Source organism: Aulonocara stuartgranti (genome assembly GCF_965226115.1).
Source record: "Aulonocara stuartgranti genome assembly, chromosome: 2".
In the NCBI taxonomy this organism is placed as follows: Eukaryota; Metazoa; Chordata; class Actinopteri; order Cichliformes; family Cichlidae; genus Aulonocara; species Aulonocara stuartgranti.
The window spans coordinates 16,351,632-16,363,369 of NC_138940.1; the positions used below are offsets into that span (position 1 = coordinate 16,351,632).

At 47.0% G+C, this 11,738-nt stretch overlaps 1 long non-coding RNA gene across 1 annotated transcript; it reads right to left on the bottom strand.

The window, feature by feature from the left end:
• Window positions 1-1,359: 1,359 nt before the first annotated feature.
• On the bottom strand, window positions 1,360-2,708 carry LOC309691228. Its single transcript, XR_014271914.1, has 3 exons — window positions 2,649-2,708; window positions 2,359-2,446; window positions 1,360-1,655 (listed from the first exon to the last, which is right to left on the bottom strand). It is a non-coding gene; the product is annotated as an uncharacterized lncRNA (long non-coding RNA).
• Window positions 2,709-11,738: the final 9,030 nt, after the last annotated feature.

Consider the following 11,738-nt stretch of genomic DNA (forward strand, 5'->3'; position numbering starts at 1 on the left):
AAAGAAGGGTTATTTTGAACTGTGACTCATGCAAAGCTCCTGGAGAGTAGTCCAAGGATAAAATTGATCAGTATAGATCTGCCTGAAGTTAACTGCTCCGAGCAACTGCTGCAGGAGGAAATACATGAATATAATGACAGGCTAAACTTTAAACACAGCAAAAACTCAAAATCTTACCAAGTATATGTGTCCTATTTCTAGTCAAAATAATCTCACCACACTTAAAATAAGACAAAATCAGTTAAAGAATAACATCTCAGTAAGATATATGAACTTGTTTTTAGACAGTGGATCTTGAATCTAGAAGATTTTCACTTGTTCCATTGGCAGATTTCTTCACTTAATACAAAATATTTTGACTAGAAATAAGACAAATATACTTGGTAAGATTTAGAGTTTTTGCAGTGAATGGCCATGCTTAAGTCAGCCCTGGTATAGTGCTAATCTGACCCCCCTTTAACTCAAACGTCACCATATCCAGATTTAAAGGTGAGTTAAAATTGACCAAGCCTTCTGATATTATTTAAATGTCAGGCTGTCGTGTTGTTATGTCTCCGTCCACGGTGGTAAGAGCACAACACGAGGGTGTTCCCGACCAAAGCCCCAAATCAAAGTCAGGATGGTTTACAACAGCAGCTAAAAATGTGACAATAACATGAAAGCCTCTCCGGGGTGAACCGAGGCCAAAATAACAAACACAGCGTCAGAGAAGTGCTGACTCTAAACTCCAACCCAGCTCCCCGAAATAAACTAAACAGTGCAAAAGGAAGCGGAGGTTCACCCCTGCAGCTTCAGCGCTATTTACAGCCAAAGGAGGCAAATATTTGGACAAAGGATTGACACAAATACACCAATCGTCACTAACCACAGGCAGCGGGGCAATGACATTCACACAGGGCTGGAGGAAGCACCCAATACTTTACACAGCACCTCACCAGAGGCGGAGCCAGACATTTGAAACACCCGGGGCTTAGCCCAAAAGGGTAGTATGCATGTGGGATTTTTTTTTCTTTGGGGGAGGGGTAGAAATGAGTGAAAGATTAATAGGCTCTGTTTTGAGTTTTGTTCAAAAAAGAATGACTTCATATAGGGAAAAATATATATCACATGTGCAGGACACCTGAAACTAGTTTTTTAATTAAGCAGCAAGGCAGAACAAGGTCAGGGCTGTATCAAGACACGAGGACTAAACCCCAATTCAACCAGACCCAGAACTGATCCAGAATTAAAACAGGACTACAAGAGTTCAAAATCAGGACTACTTGGGATTTAACCAAGACAGAACCACAATCAGAACTAGATGAAAGTAGCACTAAAAATCATCATAGACCTGCACTACACTAATTTTTTAATTCTACCAAAGTACACTATTTAGATTGAGAAAAGTTTATATAATTATTTAGCCTTGTTGTGCAAACAAGCCTGCATAACTTAATAAATATAGAATTTGAAAAATAACAAACCTAAAAAGAAACACTAGGTACGAGATACATGAGTACCTATGATACGGTGATACTTTTGGCAAACGACCATTTGACTAACATGTGTGTCTCACCTGCTCTTGTTCCATCTCTGTTCTGTCCTCATTCTCCATCTCCCTCTCTGTTCCTCTCTCTCCCTCTCTGTTCCCCTCTTCCTCTCTCTCTCTCTTTGTGCTGACAATCATCAAATATACAGATATTTACAAACTCTTCAGATCAAAACACAAACACTTTTTTAATTGTAACATCAAATCAGACTAAATGTTTATTTTTTTAGATTGATAAATATAAAAAACATATTTGTTAACTTTAAGAGTAAAGAGAGAAACTATCTGTATTTCTTAATTGTAAATGGCACCAAATTGTATTCAAACTTGAGCCACACTTATGGAGGTCCACAGTTCTTTTCCTGGTGTTTTGGTTGACATCTCTTGATTTTCCCATGTCACAGAAACAGGCTCTGTGTTTTGCCTTATATGCATCCACAGGTGTGCCACCAATTTACTCACATGGACTCTACTAACCTATCAGAAGCTTCTTCAGCTCAGAATGGAATCGTCTGGAGTTTTCTTATTAATTAACAATAAACTTAGTGTATATGTACTCCTAAATTTGATGAAAGTGATAAAAATAGATAGCTCTGTCTCTCTTTATTCTGACATTTAACTAATTCAAAATATATTTCAATATTTATCTAAAACAAAAGTTTACTCTAAATTGATGCTGTACAGTAAAAATGTTTTATGTTTTCTCCCTAAAGTGTATGTAAATATCTGGTTACAAATGTGAATATCCTGCTGTGTACTGAAACCCCTCTTGTTTTGCATAGAAATATACTGAACAACATACAAAGCATAATATATAAAATAACATTTACCTGAGTTTTTTCTTTGAAAGAACCCTCTAATGTCCATTCTTATATTTCAGTACATAACTGAAACCGATTTAGTCGGGGAGGGTAAGAACTGAAAATATGAAATAAACACACGTAAGCTAAGATTCTCTTAAAAAAAATAGCATTTGTTCGTCTTTTCATTTTGCCATTTGTTGATTCACTTGAACAGCAAGTAACGTAATATTGGTCAAGTGATCAGTTTGATATCAATCTTTCGTGATGCACCGTCATATTTACATTATTTGTACAGTAGGAATGATTTGCTTTGGTACCTGGTCAAACTTAAGCTCTCCTTAGTATGGCTGGCTCCGTTTCTCCAACAGCGCACTCACAGGCAGCAGCTGCCCCGCCCTCTCGCTCAGTTGCTTAGTGACTGAGCTCGGATCATACCAATATCAGGGGGGATTCACGCACAGTCGTAAATTCCCACAGTGTGCACTATGTGCTTCGAATATTGTGTGTACTTTTTGTTTTATACAGTTTGTTGTGTTTACATACACTGCTAAGATGGTGAAGGGTTGCTTACAAGGGGGACTGAATATGAACATATACTCAGTTACCAGTAGGGGGCTCTGTGACTAAGGATGATGGAAGGAGAGAAGAAGTGAAGTGTATGGTGAGATGTAAAATGGCGAACTACTGCTGAATATATACGTTCCATTACAAACCAAGCCGTCTCCGTTCTTCTGTCGAAACACCACAAATTGGCGACGAGGATGAGTGCATCAGTTCCAAGTCCACCATCTTTTCTTCCACATGTGGGTGAGCCGCCGATTCCATTTACTACATGGCGGAAAATATTCGACAATTACATGCTAGTAATCAATGCCATGGGAGACGCATGGCCGGATGCTAGGAAACGCACTGTTTTGCTACACTGCTTGGGCCCGGAGGGACAGCGGTTATTCTACACGTTACCGGAGCAAGGTGATACATATGCTGACGCCATGAGCACACTGGAGAAGCACTTTGTGCCGAAAGTGAATGTCGTGGCGTGCCGTCATACATTCAGACAGCGTATGCAACGAGCGGATGAGACTGTTTCTCAGTATGTGGTGGCTCTGAGAGCATTAGCTTCATCTTGTAACTTTGGACAAATGGAAAGTGAAATGATAAGAGATCAGTTGATCTCCAATGCTCATCTCAGCGCTGTGAAAGACAAACTGTTACTGGAGGATGAACTCACACTGGATAAGGCTCTAACTATTGCGAGCCAGGTAGAAGCAGCAGTCAAAAACGCTACTCTACTCTCCACACCCGGCTCGTGTCCGACCGCGCCTGTTCAGACAGTCGACGCGGCAAATTCCCACTCTCACCAGAGGAGAGGACCTCGCCCCGCTAAAGGCTGCACTCCAGACCAACGCAAACGGGGAGGTTCAAAGCAGCAGCAGCGGAAGTGCTTCAGGTGTGGTTCTCACAAGCACTTAGCTAATGATAAAAACTGCCCGGCTGCTTCTTCAAAATGCAATAACTGCGGGAAAAAAGGACATTTTGCCAAGGTATGTAAATCGTCAGTCAGTGAAGTGAGAGAAGTAGTGGTTCCAGAATTGGCAGTACTGTGCGTGCAAGATGCTAAAATGATGGCAGCTATTCAAGATAAGCTTACCTGCACTGTCGACATTGAAACTGTACAAGGTGGCTCTAAGACAGTAGAGCTGATAGTAGACACTGGAGCTTCTGTGTCTATTCTGCCAGAAACTATCTACAGACAGTATTTTGCAGACTGTTCACTGGTGCGACCTAAAGTCAAACTAGTTACTTATGCTAAAGATGAGTTGGCTGTGATGGGTTGTCTGCCTGCATCAGTTGCACTGCATGCACAGAATGAGAAAGTTCCTGCTTCCTTCTACATTGTCAAAGCTGGTTCCCCACTATTAGGCCTCGACCTCATTAGAGCACTGAACGTCTGCATCGTCGGAGGCAAAGTGGACCGTATTCAGGATGAAACTGCAGATGAGCCGGATTCGTCTAACCAGAAGTCTGCTGTGTACAATGTTGATCCTATTCCACCAGCTCAACTTGGATGTGTTAAAGGGTTCATCCATAAAGTACAGGTAAACAACAATGTGCGGCCTGTACGCCAAAAGCTGAGACGCCTGCCATTAAGTGTACGTACAGAGGTGTCAGCAGAACTCTCTCGCTTACTCAAAGCTGGCATAATTGAAAGGATCGATGCAGCTGAGTGGGTGAGTCCTTTGGTCGTGGCCAGAAAGCGAAAAAAGGAGTTGAGACTGTGTGTTGACCTTCGTGAACCCAATAAGAGCATTATTGCTGACTGCCATCCTCTTCCTCATATGGAGGATCTGTTTTCTGACTTGGCAGGTGCCACTCACTACAGCCAGATTGACCTCAGCTCAGCATACCACCAATTACCTTTGCATCCGGAGAGCCGCAAGCTGACTGCTTTCATCACTCATGAGGGACTGTTCCAGTTCACACGTGTCCCATTTGGCCTAGCATCAGCACCTTCGGCGTTCCAGAAAATGATGCAAACGGTCCTGAAAGATCTGCCTGGTGTTCGCAACTACTTGGATGACATCATCGTCTATGGAACATCAAAGGAGGTGCATGATACACGCCTGCAAGCTGTTCTCCAACGTCTCAGAGATGTCGGCCTGCAGATTAATGCTGGGAAAAGTTCCTTCTGCCAGTCACACATCACATTCCTGGGCCATGTAATCTCAAAGGAAGGCCTACGTCCAAGCCAACATCACCTTACTGCTATTGCTGAGGCTCCTGCTCCAAAGGATATGGCTGCATTGCGCTCGTTCCTGGGTTTGTCATCCTGGTTCAGTAAATTTATTCCAGATTATGCTACACTGGTGGAACCACTGCGACAGTTGCTGAAAACAGACATGAAAGTCGAACTCCAGTGGAACGAGGCAGCACATGAGAGCTTCAGTAACCTGAAAAAACTCCTTCTGGAAAGTCCCGCACTTGCCGTCTATGACCCTGACTTACCTGCTTTTATCACCACAGACGCATCAGACTATGGGCTAGGCGCTGTGTTGACACAGTTACATCCAGATCAAGTGGAGCGGGTTGTGGCGTTCGCCTCCCGAACACTGTCTCCTGCTGAAAGAAAGTACTCCACCACAGAAAAGGAGGCGTTAGCCTGTGTCTGGGCGGTGGAAAGATGGCGTACATATGTATGGGGCCGCAGATTCACACTTCATACTGACCACCAAGCTCTTACTACCCTTCTCAGCACCAAAGGTATGAACAGAGCGGGCATGAGAATCGCACGATGGTCTGCAAGGCTGATGTGTTTTCAGTATGATGTGCAGTACCGTCCTGGTGTTCAGAATGTCATCGCAGACTGCCTCTCACGGGTTCCCCTGATGTACTCCAGCACTGACATTGATGCTGAAAAAGACCTTCTCTTGGAGATAGCTGAAGTTTCTCCTCTCTTGACAGCGACACCGTTGACGGATTTTAAAGCTGAATGTGAGGACTGCCCTGACCTTTCTCTGCTGCAACAGGTTATCCGCTCAGGCTGGCCTAGGGTGAAAAGGTCTCTCCCACCTGAGATACAGCCGTATTTCCTGGTGCGACATGAACTTGCTGTGGAATCACCGTTGGTTTTCCGGGGGACACGTCTGGTGGTCCCAAGGTCCCTGCGGGAAAAGGTGATATGCCTCGCACACGAAGGTCACCAGGGCATAGTTCGCACAAAGCAGCGGCTCAGAGAGCTTTACTGGTGGCCATGCATGGATACTCAAGTCCATGCGATTCTGTCATCGTGCTCAGTCTGTCAATTGTGTGACAAAACGGCCAAAACTGCTCCTACTCCCTTACAGCCGGTTCAGTTTCCAGATGGTCCCTTTCAGCATGTGGCCGTTGACATTGTTGGACCTTTTGACCGCGGGTCGCAGGACTGCAGGTTTGCCATCACACTGGTCGATTACTTCAGCAAATGGCCAGAAGTAGCCTTTACTTCATCAGCTACTACAGACACTGTGATTAGGTTCTTGTCTTCAGTTTTTGCACGGGAGGGAAACCCTTGTGAGCTTACCACAGATAATGGACCACAATTCACTTCATCTGCCTTTGCTGATTTCCTGACGGAAAGGGGCATCAAGCACATCAGAACAAGTGTGTATCACCCTCAAGCGAACGGGTGTGTTGAAAGATTCAACAGAGTGCTGAAGGACTGTGTTCAGGCTGCACAGGTGTCCCAGAAGCTGTGGAAGCCCGCCGTGACAGAGATGCTACAGAATTACCGTGCTACAGCTCATGCAACGACTGGAGCAGCTCCGTTCCAGCTTCTCAGAGGGAGACCCATGAGAACAAAGCTAAATGTCCTGCCGTTTCCCAAAGACACAGGACAGTATGACCAATGCAGGGCCAGAGTCTCTCACCAGCAACGTAAGAGTAAACGCTACACTGATGCAAAGAGGGGGGCAAAACCTCCCCAGCTTGTGGTCGGTGACAGGGTGCGGATACGTAAACCTTTCCGAGTGGGGAAGGGAGAGAGACAGTTCACTGATCCACTGTCAGTGCAGCAACAGACTGGACTGAGCACCTTCATCTTGAGTGATGGAAAGAGATGGAATGCAGCCCGTCTCTCACTCTGCCGCGCAGAGAATGCTGAGCCGTTGCAGGCTGGTGACGAGGTTGAAAATAACACAAGAGAAACTCCTAAAAGACCTTCTGTTCCTAACAGACCGAGACAGTTACCAGCTTGGACCAAGGATTATGTTATGAAATGAGTTTAAAAAAAAAAAAATGAAAAGAAAAAAAAGTGAAAAAAACACGCTTGAGCTGTTGGGTGCTAATGTTAAGTTCCATACTGCTAGTTTTGAGGTCCAAGTATAATAGAGGATTGATTTACTGTGATTTATTTGTGAGTTTTGTGACTTAAGGTTGTTAAGTTACTACAGTAACCTTAACGGTACAAGTATTCATTATAAAGGACGATTTAGGCACCATAACAAGATTGTATGTTAAGATCACGGGTATAGTTCAAACACCCAGTAATGTTATAAGTGAAATAGGTATTGAAAATGCTGTCTGGTTGCAAAGTTTACTACTGATAATGTTCTGTGCAAATAGTAATGTTGCCATGCTAAGTAAGTAATACTGAGGTAGTAGAATTCTGTGAGAATGAGGAGAGATGTTGTGTTTACATACACTGCTAAGATGGTGAAGGGTTGCTTACAAGGGGGACTGAATATGAACATATACTCAGTTACCAGTAGGGGGCTCTGTGACTAAGGATGATGGAAGGAGAGAAGAAGTGAAGTGTATGGTGAGATGTAAAATGGCGAACTACTGCTGAATATATACGTTCCATTACAAACCAAGCCGTCTCCGTTCTTCTGTCGAAACACCACACAGTTGTCAGCCAGGCATCTAACTATGAAAAAATTACACTCCAAAAGACCCCGGGCTTCTGACAAAACAACCCGGGCTTAACCCCAGTAAGCCACCCCCACGCTCCGCCCCTGCACCTCACAGCAACAGTTATCTGAAGATTCTTTATACGCTCAGATAAAGACTGACCAATCAGACGATCCTCTTTAAATGCACATGGTGACACTGGGGAGGAAGAACTCTGTTTAAACAGGAAGAGACCTCCAGCAGGACAACAGCAGGGTCAGAGAGGCGCAGCGGAAGGCAGGACCAATAAACTGACGGAGAGACAAAACATAAGATAGTGACAAGTACCCGTGGTGTATAAACACCACATGCAGCACATGTAGTGCATCATGGGAATCCCCCAGCAGCCTACACCTATTGCAGCATAACTAAGGGAGGATTTAGGGTCACCTAATCTTAAAAGTGGAGATAGTATCTGTCTCCTGAATCCAAACTGGAAGCTGGTTCCACAGAAGAGCAGCCTAAAAACTGAAGGCTCTCCCTCCCATTCTACTTTTAAATACTCCAGGAACAACAAGTAAGCCTGCAGTGTGAGAGTGAAGTGCTCTAATGTGGTGATATGATACCAAAAAAACAGGACTTTGTATATGAAGAGAAAATCACACACAGTCAGAGGGGGAGGTAGACTCAGGTGAAAATGGTGTTCACTGATTGGTTGAGCATTGGATGTGACTGAGAAACCAAAGACACTGCAGCTCATACAGGGACACAACGTGGCCCCATAAATTACCAAATAATGTAATTTTGGATTGACTAAATCTTGAAACTAGTGCCCTATGCATAGCCAAGAAAACAGTCCTCATGAACTGGAAAAATAAAAATAATCTTAATTCTAACCAATATAGAAATTATCTATTAGATTACATTAGTCTTGATACAGCCTCTGCCACCACATCAGATCAATTGCTCTGGGCTCCTTTGATCAGCTCCATCACCTAGTGGGGGTGGGGGGTCATAGTCTGGTCCCGCCTTCACTGTTGTGATTGGTGTAGGGGTAGGGACAGGCTTAGGACGTCGGGGGGTTCCCCGGAGGCATCTTCCTTGGGGGGCTCAACCCGGGGTAGCGGTCATGTCCGGTTAGGGGCTCTGTTGGCTCTCAGGTGACTGTTTCCTCGCGGCTGCGTGCAGCGGGGCTAGGGGAGGGTCTGTGCTGACGGACGTGGGTTACTGACCTGGTAGCCTGGCTGCCCCTGGGTGGGTCCGGGATGGGCGTGAGGTTCTGGGGGCGCTCCGTCTCTGGGCTGGGACCCGGACCGGGCCTCGGGGGCTTGGGTCCTGGTTGGTGTGTTGCCGGGGTTGTGGGCGGGTGGGTGCATGGGGGCCCAGCCCTGGAGCGGGGTGCCGCCGGTGCATCGAGCCACCTGGGGGGCTCTTCAACTGGTGGGGGAGATTGTCACATCTTGCAGGAGCTTTCCTCTCTTCAGGAGCTCCCTCTGCAGGAGGGGGAGATACAGGAGAGGTGGAGGAAGATCTCAGCCTGGGTGTTTATTGTCTTATGTAGTCTGGAAGATGAGTGGATGGTGGGGTGGGTGCAGTTTTCTCTGTGGTGGGGTTGGGTGGACTGTCCCGGGCTCTGTGGGGCCGGGAGGCGCTGCTGCGCTGGGCCCCGGTCTGGATGGGCCTGGGCCCCCTTTCCCTGGCGGGTCGCGGAGTATGGGGGTGCCTACTGGGGTCAGCGGGGGAGCTGGCCCCAGGGAAGGGTCACTTGCCCCTCCCTTCCTTCCCTCCCCATCTCCAGCTGCCTCCATCTTCCCGCTCCACCACAACCACCCACACATGCAGGACCTTGGAGTAGGGGTATGTCACCAGGGTGCAGAGGAGGCTACCCCCCCCCTCTGTCCCCTTCTGGCTGCCTCTGCCTCAATTTTATCCCACAACTTAGACATTCACATTACTCACACTCTCATTACACATACATATAGGATCTTGGGGGTGGGCACGATACACGGAGTCCAAAGTACCATCAGGGTGTACACCCCACCCCTGGCATCGTTGCCCACCTCTCAATTTTAAATACACGTAGACATTGAGGGCTAGCAGGAGGGACCATGCGCTTACCTGCTGCTCTCTGGCAGGTAGCTCCAAGCCCTCCTGGGTTTTAAATGCACCTTAGAACACACATGCATCAACACTACAATGAGCGGGTGGAGGGAGGTTTGGAGTCTTCTCTCACCCCCATTCTCTGCGACCTGCTGGAGCGGGGGGGCTAGGAGGAGTTGGCCGTCCGACTGCGGTCTGGAGTGTGGGGCCTTCCTGCTGCTGCAGAGTCGGGGCGGTCTGCCTCCCCCCACCGTAGGGAAAAGGGTAACACCACCTGGGTCTGGGTGCAGTTCCCCCCTCCAGGGGCAAGGGCACCTAGACCCGGTTTGTAGAGTACGCTTGGGGAGTGTGATCGTGTGTACAACGTCTCTTTATGTCTGTCTCCACGTTGGTTGAGTGTGGAGTAAGTGCATATGAGAGCATGAGGGTGGGAATGGATGTTTGTATCTGTGTGTGCCTGTATGTCTGTGTCTATATGTCAGGTTGGGTGTCAGACGCCACCTCTCTGGGGACATCTCAGGCCCTCCAAGGTATGGAGGCCTATCTCCCCCTACCACCACTTCCACTGCCAGTGGCGGTCCCCCTCGGACATCGGTGCGTTGGTGGTTCTTTGTGTCCGGGGGTGGGCGTCCAGGTACACACCGGCTCACTCCTTGGCGGCCGCTTATCGGGGCCTGGAGCCTGGGGCTCGCTCGGGCCACTTCGGAGGTGGGGTGCCCCCGGCCTCTCGGCCTGGGGCTCGGTCACTCAGGCGCGGCTGGCTGCCGGCGGAGCTCACGGGCGCGTCACTGCAACTCCCCCTGGCTTCTGCTCCGCGGCTGCTGGGTGAGCCCTCATCTGGGACTCTCCTCAGCTCTTTCTGGGACAGTGGCGCAGCTGCCCCTCTGTTGGTCTTCCTTGGTCTCTTGTGTTCTGGGGGCCTCTGGATGTCTGGAGTTTTGATCTCCTCCATACCTGCTTCATGCCCTGAAGGACGGGGCTGTGGCCCCCCCACACCCTCTAGCAGATTATTACATGAAGGAACCTTTTAAAAAACAAAAAACAAGCGCGTCCATGCTCACAGGTGTACATACGGGTGATCACACCCACAAACTACACCCTTTTTGGCTCCTACCTCAAAGCACACTGTGTTCTGTTGATCTTATGTGCTGCACAATAATGTTTAATATTTAGTATTTACTGTCATATTCCCATATATCATTGTGATGTTGTTTATTCTATTACTCTTGTTCTCTTCTGCTTGCTTTCTTTTTTCTTTCTCAGCAGGTGACCCAGGTGATTGATATATGCTTTTTTTTTCTCTGCCCGTTCTGTTGGTTTTTGTCTTTTGCCCTTCTCCCCCGTCCCTCTTCTCAGCTGTTTCTCTTTCCCTCTTTCTTTCTCCCCTTCTTTCCCCCAGTCAAGTCTGTCCCGTATTCAGTAAGTGAAAATAAAATAAACAATAAAAGGTGAATCAAATGGACCATTACGGCAAGGCTGGGATGGTCAGTTTGGTAAAGTAAATCCGTTGGGCATCTTTCTTTGCCTTTAGACAACAATTCTGATGGCAAAAGAGCCAAACGGGACAGGCAAAAAAAAGAAAAAAAAAAAATCTTGAAACTAGTAACTGAGACCATAAACCCACCTCAGTAAACACTTACTGAGGTCAGAATACTCTACTCTGGGTGGAGGCTTCATGTTTCAGGCAGCTCATAGAAAACAATCGGTGTGGATCAGAAGTTAGTGAGTGTGGTTTCTGGCTCTGCAGCTTCCTGGAGTTACTCTTGTAAAAAAACAGGAACCTGCTCTGATGGGCGCCAAACCAAAACTTTATTGATATACACCGATGTGCACGGGGAGGTCATCAGATGTCGTCTTTGTGGGGGGAAGGGTTAGGGCTTTGTCCTGACGCTGGGAGAAAGGACCCGATAGCAAGTGGTGCTGATGATGATCCTGAAAAT